General features: G+C 46.7%; 1 protein-coding gene and 1 pseudogene across 13 annotated transcripts in view; one reads left to right on the forward strand and one right to left on the reverse strand.

The window, feature by feature from the left end:
* The window catches only part of LIN52 (lin-52 DREAM MuvB core complex component), a 119,123-nt gene that overhangs the window by 23,754 nt on the left and 76,244 nt on the right, over positions 1 to 19,125 (forward strand). The window lies entirely within an intron of this gene.
* LOC100342233 (ADP-ribosylation factor 1 pseudogene) lies at positions 2,044 to 3,203 on the reverse strand (annotated as a pseudogene). Its single transcript, XR_016226601.1, has one exon. The product of XR_016226601.1 is annotated as an ADP-ribosylation factor 1 pseudogene (transcript).

A 19,125-nucleotide genomic window follows, 5' to 3' on the forward strand; every position in this document is an offset into this window, starting at 1 on the left:
CAGTTGCTACAAAGAATATATAATTTGGGGAATGCTGCCATCAAAATAATATTAAGACAATCTACAAACATGGTATATCTGTCCATTTATTTAGATCTTCTTTAATTTCTTAAAGATATTAAATCCAGGATGAACCTTTGAACAATTAGGATACCAATTGAGATTCCCTTATCAGAGTACCTGGGTATGATGTGAGCTACACTCCTGACTCTAGTTTCCTGCTAGCGCGCATCCTGGGAGAGAGTGGTGATGGCTTTAGTATTTGGGTTCCTGCCACCCACTTGGAGACTTGGATTGGGTTTCTGATTCCTGGCTTCTTCTAGCTGGTGCGTGGTGTATTTAGGGAGTGAGTTGGTAGATGGCAGTGCTCTTTGTATTGTCAGGCTCTTTCTGCCTCTCAAATAAAAATTAAAGGAAAAAATTAATGCTGCTAATGTTTTGTGGTTTTCTTTTTTTAAAAAAATTATTTATTTGAAAGCCAGAGTGACAGAGAGGGAGAGACAGAGAAATACCTTCCATCTGTTGGTTACTTCCTAAATGGCCGCAACAGCTAGGTCTGGGCCAGTTGGAAGCCAGGAGCCAGGGACTCCATCCTGGTCTCCCACATGGGTGGCAGGGACCCAGGTCCTGGGGCCATCCTCTGCTGCCTTTGTAGATTCATTAGGAATAAGCCTGATCAGAAGCAGAGAAGCCAGGACTCAAACCAGAACTCTACACAGGGTGCTGGCGTTGCAGGGGGCAGCTTTACTTGCTGTGTGACAACAGTAGCCCCAGTTTTCTCTTTTTCAATAAAGACTTTTTATTCTAATAGCTACAATTATAGTATATATATATACTGTCAATATATATATATTGTCAAAATGAAAACTGAAAACTAATATGCAAAACAGTTGATTACTCACTAATCATATATTGAAAGCAGTAAGCAGTCCCAGACACCGAACAAGAGTTCTGAGGTATTCTCTGGGATAAATTAAAAAGTTCCAGTTCTTGGGTGTTTATGATGGCAGATCAGACCCTTGTACTCTGAGGGAGAAAAAGCTATTTTCATACATAGAGATGGGGGTGCTTCCATGGGGTTTGGCTCTGGAACTGGCCACCTCCCAGCTCTTCTGGCGAGACCCCTGACATCCTGCCAACGTGTCTGAGCACGAATGTGAGCAAGTGGGTGCTGGGAACCACAGGCTGTGCTCTGGCCACACACTTCCCAAGGGGCCTGAGGGGAAGAGTAGCACTCGGTGGCCACCCAGCCCACCCCTCTGGTGTCAGTGTGAGCACAAGTACAGGCACAATGCTGTGGGATTCAGGGTGGCTCAAAGACAAGTAAGCCACGGGCATCTCTACTGTGGGCACACAGAAATGGTTGCAGTTGGTTTTGTCACCATTTCTCGTGTTCCTGTAGGCAGGCAGATGATCGAATCAGTAGATCAGCACTCAGGCCAGTACTGCCAAGCCTACACTAAGAAGTCTCCCTGCTGTGTTCCCTTCCCCTTCCCCTTCCGACAGACAGAGTTAGACAGTGAGAGAGAGACAGAGAGAAAGGTGTCCCTCCATTGGTTCACCCCCCAAATGGTCGCGACGGCTGGAGCTACGCCGATCCAAAGCCAAGAGCCAGGTGCTTCCTCCTGGTCTCCCAAGTGGGTGCAGGGGCCAAGCACTTGGGCCATCCTCCACTGCCCTCCCGGGCCACAGCAGAGAGCTGGACTGGAAGAGGAGCAACCGGGACTAGAACCCGGTGCCCATTTGAGATGCTGGCGCCGCAGGCGGAGGATTAACCAAGTGAGCCATGGCACTGGCCCCCCTGCTATGTTTTCAAGTACTCTCCTTATCTTGTATTTTTTAAGTTAAAAAAAAATTCCCTGAATTCAAGTTAAAAACCAATCACCAGACTGATCTCAGTAGATCCATTATGCAGAGGTGAGTTTGGATCTCTCTTTTTTTAAAAAAAATATTTATTTATTTGCAAGTCAGTTACACGGAGAGAGGAGAGGCAGAGAGAGAGAGAGATCTTCCATCCGCTGGTTCACTCCCCAGTTGGCTGCAACGGATCCAAAGCCAGGAGCCAGGAGCTTCTTCCGGGTCTCCCACGCGGGTGCAGGAGCCCAAGGATACTGCTTTCCCTGGCCAAAGCAGGGAGCTGGATTAGAAGTGGAGCAGCTGGGACACCACCCGGCGCCCATATGGGATGCCGGTGTTTCAGGCCACAGCATTACCCCGCTGCGCCACAGTTTGGCTCTTAATTTAACCCAGCGAGGGGCTCCTGGAGGCCCGGCGTCAATGCGCCCAAATCCCTTCTCCGTACCCAACAGGACGTTTTCTTTTTGCAATGAAAAAAAAAAAAAAAAAAGAGGAATACTGGGTACCAGAAACTGCTTCAGTGGAAACAAACTATTTACATTAAGTAAAAACCTGGCTGCCTCTGGATAGCGTGGTGCGCTGCACCCTGTGTCCAGCCTATGGCGACAAGCAGAGGAAGGCGGGGGCGGAGAGGGGTCAGCGGACACGGGCGGGGATGCGCCTTCGCGTCTGGCTCTGGGGCCGACTGCACAGCAAGTCCAGCCCTTCGGAGAGCCGTCCCTGCTGGTGCTGCAGTGTACCAGTCCTGTGGCGGAGGGACTGTGGCCCCGGCTCGTCTGTGATTGCAGACGCGCGCGGTCTTGGCGTTCGGGAGGCCCTGCTTGTTGGCAAACACCAGCAGGGCCGCGTCTCGGAGCTCCTCCCGCACCTCATGCACACGCTCTCAGTCATTGCTGGCCACCGCAAAGAGCAAGGCTTGGGTGTTCCGGAAGTAGTGGCGCCGCAGCGGCCGAATCTGGGCCTGGCCGCCCACGCCCCACACGTGGGGCTGACGCTCGTTGTGCTCCACAGTCCCCACGTTGAAGCCCACGGTGGGGAGGTGGTCACAGTTTCCCCGAGCTTCAGCTTGTCCGGCATCGTCGTCTTCCCCGCAGCATCCAGGCCCGCCACGAGGGGACACATTTCCTTTCCGCCGAAAAGGCCCTTAGGGGTTTGCGAAGATGTTCCCCATGTCTGTGGGCGACTGGAACCTACAACGGCCACGGAGACCCGCGGGCAGCCGCTCTGAGCCAGGCATTGGTTTCGTTCCCGCAAGATGGCGGCTCTGATGGCGGTTCCCTCAGCATGTGCTGCCGCCCCCGGGCACACCCTGCTTGTAGTTTTCTTACCATACCTGTTATACTCTATGTGTTAAATTTATTCCTAAATACCCCATCTTTTAATATTACTATAAATGGAATTGTTCTGTTATTACTTTGTAATTTATTTGAGAGACAGTTCCCATCTGCTGGTTCACTTCCAAGATGCCCACAGTAGCCAAGGGCTGAAGCCACCAGAGCTAGGAACTCAATCTGGGGCTTCCACAGAAGGTAGCAGGAACCCAACCTCTTGAGTCATCACCGCTGGCTCCCAGGAGCTGGGTTAGCAGAGAGCTGGATCAGGAGTCTAATCTAGGTACTCTGATACACAATGTGAATGTCTGTCCTAAACAGTATGTGTTAGGCCACAGACTTGGTCCTGAAATTGTTTTGATTTCATTTTCATTTAACTCGTTGCTGTCAAGAAATTCAGTTAATTTTTGTATATTGATCTTATGTTCTGTAACTTTGCTGGGTTTGTTTATTCTAATCATATATTAGTATCTTATAATCTATATATGGAATTATTGGCAAATAGGGTTCTACTTCATTTCCAATCTGGATACCTTTGTTTTTTGTTTTTTTTTTTAATCTTTTTTTTTTTTTTAATTTTGAGAGACAAGAGAGAACTCTCATCCACTAACTCATTCTCTAAATGCCTGCAACAGTTAGGATTGGGCCAAAGCCAGGCCACATGTGTGGCAAGAACTCAGCCATAAGAGTTACCATAGATGCTGTCTCCCAGGTTCTGTGTTAGCAGAAAGCTGGAGTCAGGACACAGGCCCTATGATGCCTTAACAGCCAGGCTATTTTAGTTTTCTTACTTTACTATCCTGAATAGCAGTTCCAGTGTAGAGTTGAATTGAAGAGGCAGGAGTGGACATCCTTGTCTTCCTGTTCTTAGGAGGAAAGCATTACATATGGTGTTATGTGTAGGCTTTAAAAAAAGAGATTTATTTGAAAGACAGAGTTATAGAGAGGGAGAGGCAGAGAAGAAGAGATCTTCCATCTTCTGGTTCACTCCCCAAAAGGCCACAACGGCCAGGGCTCGGCCAGGTCAAAATCAGGAGCCAGGAGCTTCATCTGCATCTATGGTTGCAGGGGCTCAAGCACTTTGACCATCTTCTGCTGCTTTTTCCCAAGAAATTAGCAGAGAGCTGGATTGAAATTGGAGCAGCCAGGACTCAAACTGGCACCCATATGGCATGTTGGGGCTGCAGGCTGTGGCTTAACCCACTGCACTGCAGCTCTAGCCACATCTTCAGGCTTTTTTATAGGTGCCCTTTTATGTAAATATGACCACACTGAGTATATTACTTTCTAAAGAAGCTTTAAAGAGTTTAGCTTGCTTTGATATATGCAGTTGTTTCTGCAATTTTTTTTTAAAGATTTATTTATTTGAGAGTTACAATGAGAGAGAGGGAGAGACAGAGAGAGAAAGAGACCTTACCTTCCATCTGCTGGTTCACTCCCCAGCTGGCCATAATGGCAAGGGCTGGGCCAGACTGAAGCCAGGAACTTCTTGCAGCTTTCCCACGTGAGTGCGGGGGCCCAAGCACTTTGGCCATCTTCTGTTGCCTTTCCATGTCCATTAGCAGGTAGCCGGATCAGAAGTGGAACAGCCGGAACACACAAACCAGTGTCCATATGGGATGCCAGCATTGTAGGTGGCATCTTAACTTGCAAAACCACAACATTGGCCCTGCTTCTGCTGATTTATAATCCTGTACGTTCATTTAGACGTTTCAGTGGGGCCATCATTTGACTGAGTTTAACCACTTATACTTTTTTAAAAGCAACATTTTATTGTAAAAAGATTGAGAGTTCCCCATTCATCGACACAGATGAAGTTGTCTGTTTCAGAAACTGTACAACTTTCTTTGGTGGTAGTACCAAAGAAAAACTTAGGCTTCCAAGTTAGCCTGTGGTATAGTAGACTTCTCTACCCTCTAGGCTTACAATTTTTGAAAAAGTAGCTACTTGTATTTAGAAATTATTTCTCATTTGGCTAAAATTCTACAGAATAATTAGCTCTGTTAATTTTTTATTTTAGTATATGAAGGATTGAGGGAGAAAATAGCTCCAACTCTTTTTTTTTTTTTTTTTTTTTTTTTTTTTTTTTTTTGACAGGCAGAGTGGATAGTGAGAAAGAGAGACAGAGAGAAAGGTCTTCCTTTTTGCCGTTGGTTCACCCTCCAATGGCCGCCACGGCTGGCGCACTGCGTCTGGCACACCGCGCTGATCCAAAGGCAGGAGCCAGGTGCTTCTCCTGGTCTCCCATGGAGTGCAGGGCCCAAGCACTTGGGCCATCCTCCACTGCCTTCCCGGGCCACAGCAGAGAGCTGGCCTGGAAGAGGGGCAACCGGGAAAGAATCCAGTGCCCCAACCGGGACTAGAACCCGGTGTACCAGCGCCGCTAGGTGGAGGATTAACCTAGTGAGCTGCGGCGCCGGCCAGCTCCAAATCTTATACCTTGGATATTCTTTGTGGCCTGGCATGATGGTAATTTTTCTGGATTCCATTATAAGGCCTGTTCAGTGCTACCTTTCTGTATAACAGTTAAATCAACAGCCCTTGCCTGATGGACAAGAATCATCCAGCCTTTAACCTCTAGGTGGCAGCATAAGTCTTACTGTACTACTAGTTTTTCCTCTCTTGAACTGGATTTCTGATTTAAGTAATACAATTATTGTGATTTTGCCAGATTGCTTTCCTAACTTGATGATGATGATTTTTTTTTGTTTTGTTTTTTTTTTTAGTTTTTGAAAGTCAGTGTTATATATAGAGAGGGGGAGGCAGAGAGATCTTTCATTCACAGGTTCTCTCCTGAAATGGCCAAAATGACTGGGACTGTGCCAGGCTGACGCCAGGAGCTTCATCTGGGTCTCCCACGAAGGTGGCAGGGGCCCAAGCACTGGGGCCATCTTCTGCTGCTTTTCCAGGACATTAACAGAGAGCTGGATTGGAAGCAGAGCAGCCAGGATTCCAACTGGCCATCAAATGGGATGCTTGGTGTCACTGGTGATAGCTTTACCCCCTGTGCTATAACGCTGGCCCCTCGATTTTATTTTTAAAGATTTATTTATTTATTTGAAAGAATTATGGAGATAGACAAAGAGATCTTCCACCTGTTTATATACTCCCCAGATGGCTGTAATGGCCAGGGCTGGGCAGGGCTGAAGTAGGAGCCAGGAGCCTCATCCTGTATTCTACATAGGTGCAGGAGCCCGAGCACCTGGGCCATCCTCCGCTGCCCCTGCCAGACCAGCAGCAGGGAGCCGAGTTGGAAGCAGAGCAGAATGAGACATGAACTGGCGCCCACATGGGATGCTGGTTATGTAGGCAGCAGCCCCACTGCTGTACCACAACGTTGGCCTCACTTTGCTTGATTTTTACATTTTTTTTTAAAGATTTATTTATTTATTTGAAAGGCAAAGTTACAGAGAGGCAGAGGCAGAGAGAAAGGTGTCTTCCATCTGGTGCTTCACTCCTTAAATGGCCACACTGGCCAGAGCTGGGCCGATCTGAAGCCAGGAGCCAGAAGCTTCTTCCTGGTCTCCCACATGGGTGCAGAGGCCCAAGGACTTGGGCCATCTTCTGCTGCTTTCCCAGGTCATAGCAGAGAGCTGGATCAGAAGTGGAGCAGCTGGGACTCGAACTGGTGCCTTATATGGGATGCCAGTGCTGCAGACTGGGGCTTTAACCCTCTGCGCCACAGCGCTGGCCTCTATACTTTTGTTTTCCTTTTCATCATTCTGTCTTTTTCTTTAACATTTCCTGTTGATGCGCTGGGTCCTTTCATTTCTCTCTGGTCAAAAAGTTGCCTTTTTTTTTTCTTAAATCTTTTTTTTTTTTTTTTTGGAAAGGCAGAGTGGACAGTGAGAGAGAGAGAGAGACAGGGAGAAAGGTCTTCCTTTGCCGTTGGTTCACCCTCCAATGGCTGGCGCGGTCGGTGCACCGCGCTGATCCGAAGGCAGGAGCCAGGTACTTATCCTGGTCTCCCATGGGGTGCAGGGCCCAAGTACTTGGGCCATCCTCCACTGCACTCCCTGGCCACAGCAGAGGGCTGGCCTGGAAGAGGGGCAACCGGGACAGAATCCGGTGCCCCGACCGGGACTAGAACCCGGTGTGCTGGCGCTGCAAGGCGGAGGGTTAGCCTAGTGAGCCGCAGCGTCGGCAAAAAGTTGCTTTTAATTAAGGAGATAGTCCATTTAATTTAACAGTTTGCATACCTGGTTACAAAACCGTCAAAGTGGATTCAGTTCTCTCATCTAGTCACTTACCTGTGGCTGGTGTCCTCAAAATCTGTTGGTTATCATGTGATATTAGATAATGCCATATTAAATTAAGCAGGAATGTTAGCTTAAATTGGTAAAATAGGGCCGCTAATGCACCTGGGAAGGCAGTGGATGACAGCCCAAGTACTTGGGTTCCTGTCACCCACTTATAAAACCTGGATGGGCCGGCGCCGCGGCTCACTAGGCTAATCCTCCGCCTTGCGGCGCCGGCACACCGGGTTCTAGTCCCGGTTGGGGCACTGGATTCTGTCCCGGTTGCCCCTCTTCCAGGCCAGTTCTCTGCTGTGGCCCGGGAGTGCAGTGGAGGATGGCCCAAGTGCTTGGGCCCTGCACCCCATGGGAGACCAGGAGAAGCACCTGGCTCCGGCCATCAGATCAGCGTGGTGCGCCGGCCGCGGCGGCCATTGAAGGATGAACTAACGGCAAAAGAAAGACCTTTCTCTCTGTCTCTCTCTCTCACTGTCCACTCTGCCTGTCAAAAAACAAACAAACAAACAAACAAATAAATAAAAAACCTGGATGGAGTTCTCAGCTCCTGGCTTCAACCTGGGCGAGCCCTGGCTATTGCCGGCATTTGAGGAATGAACCAGTAGACAGAAAACCAATTTTTTTTTTCTTTCTCGCTCCCTCTGTCACTCTCTTTCAAATAAAATTTTCTTTAAAGATTTATTTTTATTTATTTGAAAGAGTTACAGAGAGAGGGAAATTGAAGGCTTCCATCCACTGGTTCACTACCCAAATGGTCTCAACTGGGATCAACCCAGTTGAGGGATCAGAGAGCTTGGCTGATCCGAAGCCAAGAGCTAGGAGCTTCTTCCAAGTCTCCAAATAGGTACAGGGGCCCAAGGCTTTGGGCCATCTTTGCTGCTTTTCTCAGGCCATTAACAGGAAGCAGGATCAGAAATGGAGCAGATGGCAGTGGAACCAATGCCCATATGGGATGCTGGTGTTGCAGACGGCAACTCAAATAAAATTTTAAATTGGTGAAATAAACTTGGATTAATTAGTCCCTTGAGAATAAACTCTTTTTTTTTTTTTTTTTGACAGGCAGAGTGGACAGTGAGAGAGAGACAGAGAGAAAGGTCTTCCTTTGCCTTTGCCGTTGGTTCACCCTCCAATGGCCGCCGCGGCCGGCGCACCGCGCTGATCCGATGGCAGGAGCCAGGAGCCAGGTGCTTTTCCTGGTCTCCCATGCAGGTGCAGGGCCCAAGCACCCGGGCCATCCTCCACTGCACTCCCTGGTCACAGCAGAGAGCTGGCCTGGAAGAGGGGCAACCGGGACAGAATCCGGCGCCCTGACCGGGACTAGAACCTAGTGTGCCGGCGCCGCTAGGCGGAGGATTAGCCTAGTGAGCCGCGGCGCCGGCCATTCTCATTGTTTTTTATAATAAAGTTTACAGGCCGGTGCCGCGGCTCACTAGGCTAATCCTCTGCCTTGCGGCGCCGGCACACCGGGTTCTAGTCCCGGTTGAGGCGCCGGATTCTGTCCCGGTTGCCCCTCTTCCAGGCCAGCCCTCTGCTGTGGCTAGGGAGTGCAGTGGAGGATGGCCCAAGTACTTGGACCCTGTACCCCATGGGAGACCAGGATAAGTACCTGGCTCCTGCCATTAGATCAGCGCGGTCCGCCGGCCGTGGCGGCCACTGGAGGGTGAACCAACGGCAAAAAGGAAGACCTTTTTCTCTGTTTCTCTCTCTCACTGTCCACTCTGCCTGTCAAAAAAAAAAAAAGTTTACAAATACTTAGCCATTTTTAGTGATGACAATGAAGTCTCCTGTCAACTATTGAGTTGCTGTCAAGTATTTGACTTACTAATTCATACAAGACCCTGTAGTGATAGGAAGATGAGTATGACATAATTACTGCCCTTGTGCACTTTAAAATCTAGTAGGAAAGGGAGATAAGACAAGTACATTATTCTTTTTTTTTTTTTTTTAAGATTTTATTTATTTGCTTGAGAGGTAGAGTTATAGACAGAGAGGTCTTCCATCTTCTGGTTCACTCCCCAAATGGCAACCGTAACAGCGGGATCTGAGCTCAATCTGAAGCCAGAAGCCAGGAGCTTCCTCTGGTTCTCCCACATGGGTGCAGGGCCCAAGCATTTGGGCCATCTCCCACTGTTTCCCAGGCTATAGCAGAGAGCTGGTTGGAAGAGGAGCATCCAGGAATAGAACCAGTGCCCATATAGGATGCCAGCACCACAGGTGGTGGCTTAGCCCGCTATGCCACAGCGCTGGCCCCAAGTAAATGATTCTTCATGGAAAATAGAGGAGATATGCTTCCTAAGAATTCAGAGAACTGTTTAGGTAGAAGAGAAGAGGGTACTTGCTTGAGGTTGCTTTAAGAATGGCAGATAACTTTCATTTTGTTTATCACCAATCAGGGTTACCTAGGACCTTTGAATTGAAAAGGATTTTGAGAAGGGGATTCAGAGAAGTTAATTAGTGGTGTTTGTTATGAACAGGAAAATGGGTATGGTAACATTTACTATTTCCAGAACACTGAAAACAGACCTTAAAGAACCCATAGGATATTGGTGAGTGGAAGTGGGAAGGGAGCATATCCCAGGTGGAATGAATGTAGGAGCAAAGCAGAATTTGAAAGCTGTAGCTGTGCTGAAGGAACCATGTTGTGATAGGATCTGGGTTACAGTATAGCTGAAGAATCCCAGGTTATAGTAGGGGCAATAAGGACAAAGACCAGGAAGGAGACAGGGGCCAGACTGAAGAAGGCCTTGAGCTCTAGGAGTTGAGGAGATGGACTCTGGTAATGGAAACCATGTGATTTTTTTTTTTTTAAGAACATGTATTCTGTTGTTTCTTTGTTTTTTTTTTTTCTTGAAGATTTATTTGTTTATTTGAAAGACAGAGTTAGAGGAAGAGACAGATAGATCTTCCATCAACTGGTTCACTCTCCAAATGGTTACAATGACCAGGGCTAGGCCAGGCTGAAGCCAGGTGACAGGAGTTTCATTTGGGTCTCCCATGTGTGTGGCAGGGGCCCAAACATCTTCCACTGCTTTCCCAGGCCATTAGCAGGGAGCTGGATCAGAAATGCAGCATCCAAGAATTGAACCTGTGCTCATATGGGATGTTGGCGTTTCAGGCAGCTGCTTAATCCACTGTGCCATAATGCTAGCCCCTAATGTTAAGTGTATTCATTGTTGGTGGTTGGTGGAGATACTTTATGAGAAAAGATTTTACTACAAATTTAATTATTAAAAAAAAGAAGTGGGGGCAAGCATTGTAGCTCAGTGGGTTAGGCTGCTGGCTGCGATGCCAGCTTCCCAAATCAGAGTCCCAGTTTGAGTCCTGGCTGCTCATCTTCCAATCCAGCTCCCTGCTGATGTGCCCGAGAAGGCAACAGATGATGACCCAAGTACTTGGGCCTCAGCTATCCATGTGGGAGAACAGAATGGAGTTCCTGGCTCATGGCTTTAGCCTGGACCATCCCCAGGCCTTACAGCCATTTCCAACAGATAGAAGATCTCTCTGTCTCTCCTCCTCTCTCTGTAACTCTGCCTTTAAATAAATAAAAATTAAATCTTTATTTTAAAAAAAAGTAGCCTTCTATAAATTAATGAATTTTGAGTCCTGCCTGTGTTTGCCTTGGCAAGGCCAAACCAAATGATTTCATGGGCCTTATATGGCCCACAGGCCATACGTTCCCCACCCCTGAAAACAATGAGTTAATGAATCATTAAGAACAATAAAATAGGGACTAGCACTTTGACATAGCAGTTAAAGCTGCCACCTGCAGTGCGGGCATCCCATATGGGCACCAGTTTGAGTCCTGGCTGCTCCACTTCCCATCCAGCTCTTTGCTATGGCCTGGGAAAGCAGAGGATGGCCCAAGTCCTTGGGCCCCTGTACCCACATGGGAGACCTGGCAGAAGCTCCTGGCTTCAGATCGCCCCAGCTCCAGCCGTTGTCACCATCTGGGCAGTGAACCAAGGGATGGAAGACACTCTCTCTTCTTCTCTTTCACTGCCTCTCAGTAACTGTGCCTTTTTTTTTTTTTTTTTTGACAGGCAGAGTGGACAGTGAGAGAGAGAGACAGAGAGAAAGGTCTTCCATTGCCGTTGGTTCACCCTCCAATGGCCGCCACAGCCAGCGCGCTGCGGCCGGCGCACCGCGCTGATCCGATGGCAGGAGCCAGGAGCCAGGTGCTTTTCCTGGTCTCCCATGGGGTGCAGGGCCCAAGCACCTGGGCCATCCTCCACTGCACTCCCTGGCCACAGCAGAGAGCTGGCCTGGAAGAGGGGCAACCGGGCAACCGGGACAGAATCCGGCGCCCCAACCGGGACTAGAACCCCGTGTGCCGGCGCCACTAGGCGGAGGATTAGCCTAGTGAGCCGCGGCGCCGGCTTTTTTTTTTTTTTTTTTTTTTTTAAGATTTATTTATTGGAGAGGGAGAGGGAGAGAGACAGAAAGAGAGGTCTTCCATCACTGGTTCACTCCCCAAATGGCTGCAACAGCCGGAGCTGGGCTGATCCGAACCCAGGAGCCAGGAGCTTCTTCCAGGTCTCCCACACGGGTGCAGGAGCCCAAGGACTTGGGCCATTCTCCACTGCTTTCCCAGGCCATAGCAGAGAGCTGGATTGGAAGTGGAGCAGCTAGGACTCGAATTGGTGCCCATATGGGACGCCGGCACTGCAGGTTGCGGCTTTACCCGCTATGCCACAGCGCCGGCTCTTCTGCCTTTCAAATAATAAATCTTTAAAAAATAAAGAAAGAAGAAAGTAAAAAAAAATAGCCATAGCCTTACCATTAAGAGATAACCACTCTTAACATTTATTGTGTTTCCTAATCGCACTTACATTCCTTTTATGTATGGGTGCATGTATTTATGTTCATACTTGTGCCCATACATACACACAGGCATGTTTTTTTTTTTAATTTAAACTGAGACTAGAGTATATAGTTTTAGACTGTGCACTTGTTTTTTTTTTTTTTTTTAAGATTTATTTTATTTATTTGAAAGACAGAGTTACAGAGAGAGGTAGAGACAGAGAGAGAGGTCTTCCATCTGCTGGTTCACTCCCCAGATGGCCGCAACGGCCAGAGCTGTGCCAATCTGAAGCCAGGAGCCAGGAGCTTCTTCTGGGTCTCCCATGTGGGTGCAGGGGCCCAAGGACTTGGGCCATCCTCTACTGCTTTTGCAGGCCATAGCAGAGAGCTGGATTGGAATTGGAGCAGCTGGGACTTGAACTGGCGCCCATATGGGTTACTGGTGCCCCAGGCCAGGGTGTTAATCTGCTGCACCGTAGCGCTCGCCCCTGTGCATTTGTTTTTATTTTATTTTAAACCTTTTTCTGTGTCATTGAAGAGTCTACCATTAATTTTTTGAGTAGAGAAATTGCATACTTTAGGAGGCATCGCTGCACAGGCTGGCATAGAATGGTGGGCACCAGAAGCAGCAGGTTACTGTGGAGTCCAGGGTGAAGGTAGAGGGCTGGAACACCTGGGGCAAGGGATTGGGGACAAGTACACTGCCAGCTGATGTTTCAGAATTGTAATTTTCGGGACTGGGTGAATGGTGTGGAGATGTTAGAAGATAAGCAGAAATTAGAGTTTACCTAATGAAGCTTTGAGCCTGATTTAGGTCAGAGAAGTGAGGGGGTGAGATACTTGGTTAACAAAAAATATCACTCTTTTGCATATTTCTTCATTGGCAGGTATCTTTTCTTTCTTTCTTTCTTTTTTTTTTTTTTTTAGAAATAGGTAAAAGTCATTTGTAAAGGTTGGCATTATTAAAAGGATGAAAGCAATGCTCTTATCTAGTTCACTCATATCACCTAGGCAACAGGTAATGTTTTAGATAGTGAATAGTGAGTTATTTGATCTCAGGGAAATGAATGTGTGAAGCAGGCTATCCATTACTTCAGAAAAGTTAGCAGTCATTGGCCCAAAATATTTGCTGTTGCTGCCACTGTTAATTAGTAGCTATATTTGGATTATATCAGCACTGGGCTACTACTCATAGGAGTGAAGACCACATTTGCACATAGTTGGAGATTTGTGGGATCTCTGATTGAGAGGGAAATAAATATTTGGGCAAGTTACCTTTTAGCGAGGCACTTCCCACCCCTGCGTTCTTGATAACACCAAGCATTACTGTTTGGTAAATGTCATTGCCAACCGGATAGGCAAAATAATGTTGACTTCTTTAATTGTGAAAGTGAACCTTTTTTTGTTGTCATGTTTGTTGATTGTATCTGTTGTTGAGGGTTGGACATTCAAGCAAGTATAAATTTAAAGCCAGGGAACTTGATTCAAAAACACCCTAAAAAATATTAAAATCTGGATTTCTCACATACCATCTAAAACTGACCCTTTTTTTCTTTGCTGTATATACAGTAGTCATTAGTATGGCATTCCATTTAGATGGTAATACAGTATAAAACCTAGAAACCCCACTTTGAAGAGACTCAGGATTATTTCTCATAATTAGAAATTGTAAATTTAACCTTTAAGTATCCTGTTTTTAAAAATGTATTATGATAATAGGAAATAAAACATACCATAATTTCTCATTTTTCCCTTGGTTAACAAATTAGAATACACAAACCCTCAAATTACCTTTAAGGCTTATATGCATTATATCTTTTATCCATTAGTCAAGTTATTTCATAAACCCAGTGTTGCCTCTGAAATGGTTTTTACCCACAAAGAGGATTTTACAATAAAATGCTTGCAGTGTTTTTCTTCTGATGATTTTGGGGGAGGGGAAAGATAGTGGAATATTCTCAGTGTATGAATTAATTTGGATAGGGTTGGTTTTAAAGTAACATTCTGGATAATTCTGCAAAGGGTATGATAGGTAAATGTGCATGATGAAACAAAAGTCAACATTTGGGGAATCACGTTCAAGCATTAAAGAATATTTAATGACAGAAAAATGCTGATAATATGTAAAGACAATGGCAAGTGGGAAAAAAAACAGCACAAAACTAACAGTTTTTTATATTTGTTTCCTTCCTCTTTTTTATTTTTTTAAATGTATTTGAGAAGGAAAGAGCCGGTGAGTTTCCATCCTCTGGCTCACTCTTCAAGTACCCAAAATCGCAGGGAGGGAAGGAGCTGGGAGCCAGGAATTCAGTCCATGTCTCCCACTTGGGTGGCAGGGACCCATTTACTGGAACCACTACCTGCTGCCTCCCAAGGCCCATATTGGTGTGAAGCTGGAATTGGATTGTGGCACAGCAGGTTAAGCTGTGACTCAGGATACCCCCATCCTGTATCAGTGTGGCTGTTTCAAGTCCCAGCTACTCTGCTTCCAATCCAGCTTCTTGCTAATGTGCCTGGAAGCAGTGGATAATGGCCTAAGGTCTTGAGGTTCTGCCACCATGGGAGAGCACCCAGGTGGAGTTCCTGGCTTCATCCTGGCCCAGCCCTGGCTATTACTGACATTTGAGGAGTGAACCAGTAGTCAGAAGATCTCTCATCTTCATCTGCATCTCTGTGGATGATGGCTGATGGGGAGTGAATCAGTGGTTGGAAGGTCTCTTTCCTCTCTCTCTCTCTCTCTCTCTCTCTCTCTCTCTCTCTCTCTCTTTCTGTATGTGCTTACACAAGAGTGTCGTGTTAGTCTGCCTTTTGAGTAGTGAAGATAAAAATGTAGTCAGGTATTAAACCTAACATAGGATGCTGGTCTCTTAATTGGTATTTTCACTGCTAAGCCAAGTGCCCAGCCCTCCATGAACTTTTGGAAATAGTCTTAATAGTCCTACATTGTTCTCTTTAGCAAGATTGTCCTTTTTGGTTAATGCTATCTGCTATTCCTGTTACTTTAATTTGAGTTATGATAATGTCAAAGCTATGGTGTCTCATTAATAAATACTAAATTATTGGTGTAATTTGGTCTGGCCAAATTCCTTTCTTTCCTCACCTCTTCTCCATGTGAATATCAGGATGTGGTTGATTATAGGACAGAGATAAAAGTTCAAACTGAGAAAAGGAAGTTGTGTTTTCTTCTTTAACTTCACTTGCTGCTGTTCTCTAAGTTTTCTGACAGACCTGTTGAGTGATGCATTATTATTGTCATTTAAAATTTCTTGGAACACCACTTTTCTTGAAAGCCAAAGCATCTTCAACTACTTGTTAACTAACTTAGGGACTGTTTGATAAAAGAATTTACATAAGGAGCTAACAACCCAGCTGGTGCGTATAAATATTTTAGAATTGGAAAGGAATGAATAAGGAGGATTTTAGGCTCACATTAATAATTAAAACTTACATCACTTAATTGTCACATCAACAGAAGTCATCTTTCTATATGTGCATGGAAATTATGGGTAGTGGTGTAAGAAGTAGAGTGAATTAATAATATATAATGGAGACAGCAGATCTGAGCAATGGAGAATTGTTAGAATAGGGGTTAGTTGTCTGTGTAGGGGTAGGAAGCCATCTGGGGATTATACAGGTGTCATTGATTTCAGTTACAGCATAATCATTTCAGTTGGTCCTGTGTTTATAGACCTTGAAGTGCGATCCTAAGTGGGAAGTCTACCCAGGCAGTTTATTTTTAGAAGTGGTTGAGCCTACTGTAGTGATAGATTGCTTTTGAAGAACAGTTGTAAACATTAAAGCATGATAATAGTATTGTAGGAGCTGGAGCTACACCTTGTGAAAATGAATCTGTGTCCACTTCCTCAGTCAGCAGGAAAGGAAAGCCAGCATGAAGGAGGAAATGTGCAGATGTCTGCGGCAAGGAGCTCGTTTGGACATCCCTGTGGGGGAAGCTTAGGAAATCACTGCAGCGTTCTATATACGTGGTCCTGAGGGGATTACTGACCAGCAGGTTTCTTCTTTTCCAGCTCTAAGACCCATTGTAGAAATGGACACACTGTAACTAATGTAAAAATGTAAACTTTGACTTTAAGTCCCTGTTTCATGCTTCCAAAACATGCCCATTGGAAAATGGTCATGATTGTTGATATCAGTATGGACATTTTTTTTTTTTAGATTTTTTAAAAAAGATTTTGAGAGGCAGAATTACAGACAGAGAGAGGAAGAGACAGAAAGAGAGGTCTTCCATCTGCTGGTTCACTCCCTAAATGGCTGCAACAGTCAGAGCCAGGCCAATCCAAAGCCAGGAGCCAGGATCATCTTCTGGGTCTCCCATACAGGTACAGGGGCCCATCTTCTACCACTTTCCTAGGCCATAGCAGAGAGCTGGATACGAAGAGGAGCATCCTGGACACAAGCCAGTGCCCATTTGAGTTCCTGGTGTCACAGGCAGAAGCTTAACTCACCACTGCACCACAGCGCTGGCCCCCACTTTGGGCATTTTGGGACATTTGTTTTCTTTTTCTTTTTTTAAAAAAGATTTATTTATTTATTTGAAAGGCAGAGTTACAGAGAGAGATCAATCTTCATCCACTTCATCTTTGCTCCCCAAATGGCCACAACAGTCAGAGCTGGGCCTATCCGAAGCTAGACGTCAGGAGCTTCCTCTGGGTCTCCCACTTGGGTACAGGGGTCCAACTACGTGGTCCACATTCTGCTGTTTTCCCAGGTGCATTAGCAGGGAGCTGGATTGGAAGTGGAACAGTGAGACTTGAACCAGCGCCCATATGGGATGCCAGCACTGCAGGCGGTGGATTAACCTGCTACACCACAGTGCTGGCCCTGACATTTGTTTTCTTAAAAGAGGTTCTTAAGACTCCCGGTCTAAGGAATTAAATATTTTTTTTTATTTATTTTTTTATTTTTATTTTTTGACAGGCAGAGTGGACAGTGAGAGAGAGAGACAGAGAGAAAGGTCTTCCTTTTGCCGTTGGTTCACCCTCCAATGGCCGCCGCCGCCGGCGCGCTGCGGCCGGCGCACCGCGCTGATCCGATGGCAGGAGCCAGGAGCCAGGTGCTTTTCCTGGTCTCCCATGGGGTGCAGGGCCCAAGCACCTGGGCCATCCTCCACTGCACTCCCGGGCCACAGCAGAGGGCTGGCCTGGAAGAGGGGCAACCGGGACAGAATCCGGCGCCCCGACCGGGACTAGAACCCGGTGTGCCGGCGCCGCTAGGCGGAGGATTAGCCTAGTGAGCCGCGGCGCCGGCCAAGAATTAAATCTTACCTATAATTGAAATGGTAAACATTTTATGTTTGTCTAAATTAAAGAATGCTTTAGGGAGAGTATGCTATTTTGTTACAGTGAGCACCTTGTTGGAATTACTTTTTCAAACTGTAGCTCAAGAAGTGCCTCTGAGGAAACTAAGAGTAGTGGAGAGAAGTAATGGCCTGAATCTAAGGGGAAGAACAATACCTGGAAAATAAGTAGGCAGGAGCCAGATGCTAAGTAGCTAGCTAGCAGCTAAGGACAAAGAGTGATTAAGAGCCTGGGCTCTGGAGTCATACAGCTTTATTATGAATCTCCACTTGCTGCTTACTTCAGTCTTAATCAAGGTACTTCACTTTCTAATTCGAAGATTTCTTTCTAGTTTCTTCATTTGAAATGGAGATGATAGCCTTAAAACAATCCTCAAATTTTTTGGTGTCAGGACTTCTTTATACTCTTAAAAATTAATAGTTACCCCCAAAGAACTTCTATTTAAGTGGGTTGTGTCTACTTGTGTTCAGTTCTTTTGAAATGAAAATTGAGTGGCATTTCTTTATACATTAAAAAGTTTTTAAATGTCTGTCTTGTTAAAACATAGCTGGGTTTTCATAAATGCTTTTGTGATTTTTTTTAAAAAAATTTGTTTACCTGGGCCGGCGCCACGGCTCACTAGGCTAATCCTCCGCCTAGCGGCGCCGGCACACCGGGTTCTAGTCCCGGTCGGGGCGCTGGATTCTGTCCCGGTTGCCCCTCTTCCAGGCCAGCTCTCTGCTGTGGCCAGGGAGTGCAGTGGAGGATGGCCCAGGTGCTTGGGCCCTGCACCCCATGGGAGACCAGGAAAAGCACCTGGCTCCTGCCATCGGATCAGCGCGGTGCGCCGGCCGCAGCGGCCATTGGAGCGTGAACCAGCGGCAAAAGGAAGACCTTTCTCTCTGTCTCTCTCTCTCTCTCACTGTCCACTCTGCCTGTCAAAAAAAAAAAAAAAAAAAAATTTTTGTTTACCTGAGAGGCAAAGAGAGACACAGACAGAATTCCCATCTGCTGGTTTACTCCCCAAATGCCTACAACAGCTGGGACTGGGCCAGACCAAAGTTAGGAATTAGTAATTCAGTCCAGGTCTTCAGTTGGGTTCCCTGTGCCATCATCTGCTGCCTCCCAGGGTGTGTATTAGCAGGAAGCTGGTTTGGAAATGAAGGAGATGGAGCTTGAACCATGTACTTCCATGATAGGGTGCAGGTATCATCTCAAACAATGCACCACACACCTGCACTAGAATATTACCTTTATTATTATTGATACTATCTTATTTATAAAACTCTTAGTATAACCCCTGGTACTTAATAAATGCTTAAAAACAGGGCCGGCGCCGCGGCTCACTAGGCTAATCCTCCGCCTAGCGGCGCCGGCACACCGGGTTCTAGTCCCGGTCGGGGCGCCGGATTCTGTCCTGGTTGCCCCTCTTCCAGGCCAGCCCTCTGCTGTGGCCAGGGAGTGCAGTGGAGGATGGCCCAGGTGCTTGGGCCCTGCACCCCATGGGAGACCAGGAAAAGCACCTGGCTCCTGGCTCCTGCCATCGGATCAGCGCGGTGCGCCGGCCGCAGTGCGCCGGCGGCGGCG

The sequence above is a fragment of the Oryctolagus cuniculus genome, chromosome 20 (assembly GCF_051225735.1).
Source record: "Oryctolagus cuniculus isolate XC-2025 breed Fujian yellow rabbit chromosome 20, ASM5122573v1, whole genome shotgun sequence".
Lineage (NCBI taxonomy): Eukaryota > Metazoa > Chordata > Mammalia > Lagomorpha > Leporidae > Oryctolagus > Oryctolagus cuniculus.